Consider the following 3,902-nt stretch of genomic DNA (forward strand, 5'->3'; position numbering starts at 1 on the left):
AAATTCACATCCATGTTTTGCAAGCACACAGAGCGACTTGATGACTCTCTGAAACCATAACCTTGTCTGCATGCTTCGAGTAAAGGACAGAAAGTTCTTTGCCCTTGATGCTGAAGTGTTCTTGAGAGACAGAAGGAAACAAAGTAGGGATAAAGTCACAGACCTGCACATCAGAAGAAAAGAGTATTCAACTCTGATCTCCTATGTCTTACTCTCCATCAGCTTTCTGACATTTCCACTTAGTCTGCCAGCTCAGTTCCACAGAAGACTAACCTAGGCTGAAACTGAACTGGTGTTGATTTTGATTTGATTATGATTTGAGTTGGGTGTATTTACAGATTCCTGATAGTCTAGAATATCTTCCAAGCTGTACCAAGTCTTCATTGCACAAACAGTTTTAAAAGAAGAAGTCTGTGTTTCTTGTTGGAGGAGTTTCTCCATTTATTGTGTACAATCTGACTTCTATGTGACCAAGCAAATGGTCAATTCATAGAAATCTACCAATTACCATCAACATGAGCTCATTTGAGCCATTTATATGTAGATTGCAACTTTATTCAAGTCTGCAGAAATCAATAAATTGAACCTCCATCTCTGCAGATGTAGTGAAAAGGTTCTGGTGTCATTTTCAATCAAGTATTAAAGCAGGACAAAATGATTTTCACCCCCTCATGCAAAAATAACGAGTTACTAAGAGATAACAAAAACTGGTAAAGAATCAGAAGCTCTAAAGTCTCTATTGAGCAGTCAATCCAGAAGTATAAACTGATTATTAGTCCTGGTCTGTAGTCTGAATCCTGGTTGAGGATGCATGTGCATAAGGTGTGACTGTGAAAGCCAAGAAGTCACTGAGGACGGATCAGATACCTCGGTCCAGCTTGAATAATAAGAGTAGCCTCTTCCTCCACCTGACTGGTACAGCCACCGTTTCTCTCTGCTCTCTCTGTGAATGCTCCAAAAGCTGACCTTGTTCCTCTCTGCTCCCTTCTATCCAGTCAGAGGAAGTCAGGTGACGTTTTTTATTCCGATATCCGCACCTGTACCGGAAACCCTTCTTCTCTTCTTTCATCTTTCTGGGTCGAGATTCCTGAAAAGAGAACGACATGCAGTGTTGTTTTATTGCTGTTACACTGAAGGACATAGTTTGTTTATTTCAGTTTGATTATATGATATTTATCAATAATTGTACTACAAGTAGAGCAGGTAACAGTCAGTATGGCTCCTGTTTGGAGAAGCCAGAGAGGACCGAGTGCTACATTGAAGTAAAGCTTTGTAGCACAAAGTCTCATTTACTTTAGCAACTAAAAAAAAAGTTGTACATTTAGAAAAAAGAACATTTTAGATTAAGTGCACCCTTCATTTTGAATATTTTCAGAACTTCACCTTGTTTTTAATCAATCCCAACCACACTATCACTCTGCAGGCATGCAGCCCGAGTGGTACGATCAGCTGTTTGGGGAAGCTGTTATCAGAGGGAACAACACATAAATGAAATTAGATCACAATAAAAACTTCTGTAGTTGTTCAGCGAGTTGTGTCATTAAACTATTTGCTATCTTTCTTAATGAGTGGTAGTGCTCTTTAACAATCACCTCGCTGCATTATTTGGCTTCATTTTGCATAATCCACTCCAGAAAAAACGCAAGGTGCAGATGTGACGTTGTCAGTGCTGTGCCTGGAGAGTTGGTGTTTACAATTAATGCAACCATAGCCACTACTGTCTGAGGTCAGTGAAATGGCAGTGACAGGGACAGTCTTTTGTTTGACATATCAAGAATAAAACAAGCTTAAACTGTGACTTTTTCAGAGAAGTGAAGTTTTATATCAGTCTGCACGTGCAACGGCACTTTCTGTCCCAAACAGCTGATATAGAGAATAACATGAACCTGGGTACATATTTGTTTTATGGATAGAAACAAAACACCAAAGCATTCTAACGTCAAAATTAAGTGGTAAGAATACCCAAAAAGAAAGCATGCACATAAACTGAAATGCTTTTTATAACATTTATAACCCTGGCTGCAGTGGTACAAACCATGGCTTTGTGTACTCTTGCTGGCTTCTCTGAGCTGCTATTCACTGTACATAGGACACTTTCTGGGGTAAGTACATCAAACACCCACACTTGTGATCTACCCCTTTAAATAAGTTAGTTCATGTGAACATACCTGAAGCTGATTCTTCTGCACTAACAGGGGTTTGAGCTCCTCTTCAGTGTCACTCTCCGTCCGTACTTTTGTCTTTTGTTTCATGGGAGACATTCAGCTCTCACTTTTCTTTTTCCAGCTCTCCTCTTAAAGCTCTTCAAAACCTGTTCCTCTTTTCAGTTCTCCAGAAGTCATGTTAATTCTACCACTACTTCCTTACTTCTTCCTCCTTTACACTCATCAAGGAAAAGGTGCGCCTTTTCAACCCTCTTGTCTTTGGCCTTTTTTTGTAAGCAGGCTGATTTCTGACATTTTTTCTTAAACTAACTCTCTGAGCTGGTTCACTGTCCTTCACCAGCTTTCTTCCTCTTGCTTTAGCCCAGTGGCACCCTTAACCTTGACCTCTGTACTGTTTTTTTTGAAGGGCCGCTCTCGTAGTCTCCTCCTCAAGGCAGCACTGTTCATGCCATTATACTCCATCAAATGTGAAGTCTCCTCTGAAAAAAGGTGACCTGCTCCTCCCTTTTACTCATGTCCTCTTCTTTTGTTTCTTCTTCTCTGTGTCAAAGCCTTCCCGAGCAGTTACTCAGTTTGTTGTCCTCTGCCTTCTGCTCACTCAAAGCGTTGTTGTCCTTTTCTTTGACTTTCTTCTCCCACTCTAACAAATTGTTTGTTCTCTGAAGCTGGTCAAACTTGCTCATATCCTTGTTTCTCTGTACACTTGTTTTCCTTAACTCATTTTCCTGTCCTCCCCCTAGCATAGATTCTCAGATCCTATTAGGTCGCTCTGTGCCTTCAGGGCTGCATTTCTTTAATGTGAAAGAAGACTTGTCTAAAAGTGTGTGAACACCTGAGCTGGAGGGCCTCTCTGTAGCATGGGACAGTTAGCTGGGACAACATCCCCCAACGACACTCCTCCAATTATTTACATATTCTCAGGTAGCTCAAACTTAAAACCTAGACCAATCTGTTTATTGTATATCTATATTACTGTGTAGGAGTATGCATGTAAGAGTCAGGGTTTGTTTTGTTTAAACGCCTCTTAGTTGTAGTCACATTTTTGGTCACATTTACGATATGATATGATATGATATGATGTCCTTTACTGTCCCCATAGGGAAATTTGTCTTTGACATCAGTGCTGCACACTTTACCTGCTCTTTAAAAAATCTAATAAACACAGATAAGAAATACAATAAATAATACACAGTCATACATCACACAGCATACTCTTAAAGAGCACCATAACACTGTCCCAACCGTAACAGGCTACTTACTATTTAAAATGCTGTTAGAGAAAGGCACAATGGAGTTTTTAAAATGATTCAATTTACGTTTGGGGACTCTGTACTGTCTTCCAGATGCTAAAAGTTCATACTCAGAGCAAAGGATGTGCAAAGGATCTGAAAGTACTCTCTGAGTGTGCCCAAGAACAGACTGCTCTTAAATGGCTTTTAGGGAAGGGTTGCCAGTCTTTCCTATGACCTTCATGGCAGTCTGCACCAGGCAAGAGAGTCTGGTTTTAAGCTGAAAGGGAGGTTACCATACCATGCTGTCATCCCATAGCTAATAATACTCTCCAATACAACCTGATTTACAAATTAGTCAAGTTAGTTTTAGTCAACAAAGACTCAAAAAAATTGAGTGTAGTTTCAGATAAAAGTGGTAATATAGAGGAATGTTCCTTACTCCAAGTCAATAAACTAAACAGTCTTTAATTGGACATTACGGCTATGATTATCTTCTTGAATGAAC

The 3,902-nt window shown here is 39.8% G+C and overlaps 1 long non-coding RNA gene across 1 annotated transcript; it reads right to left on the reverse strand.

Annotated features, from left to right (window-relative positions):
* Nucleotides 1-458: 458 nt before the first annotated feature.
* Nucleotides 459-2,461, reverse strand: LOC117822819. Its single transcript, XR_004633256.1, has 3 exons — nucleotides 2,169-2,461; nucleotides 1,384-1,462; nucleotides 459-1,087 (listed from the first exon to the last, which is right to left on the reverse strand). It is a non-coding gene; the product is annotated as an uncharacterized LOC117822819 (long non-coding RNA).
* Between the last annotated feature and the right edge of the window lie 1,441 nt (nucleotides 2,462-3,902).

The sequence above is a fragment of the Notolabrus celidotus genome, chromosome 12 (assembly GCF_009762535.1).
Source record: "Notolabrus celidotus isolate fNotCel1 chromosome 12, fNotCel1.pri, whole genome shotgun sequence".
NCBI classification, from domain to species: Eukaryota; Metazoa; Chordata; class Actinopteri; order Labriformes; family Labridae; genus Notolabrus; species Notolabrus celidotus.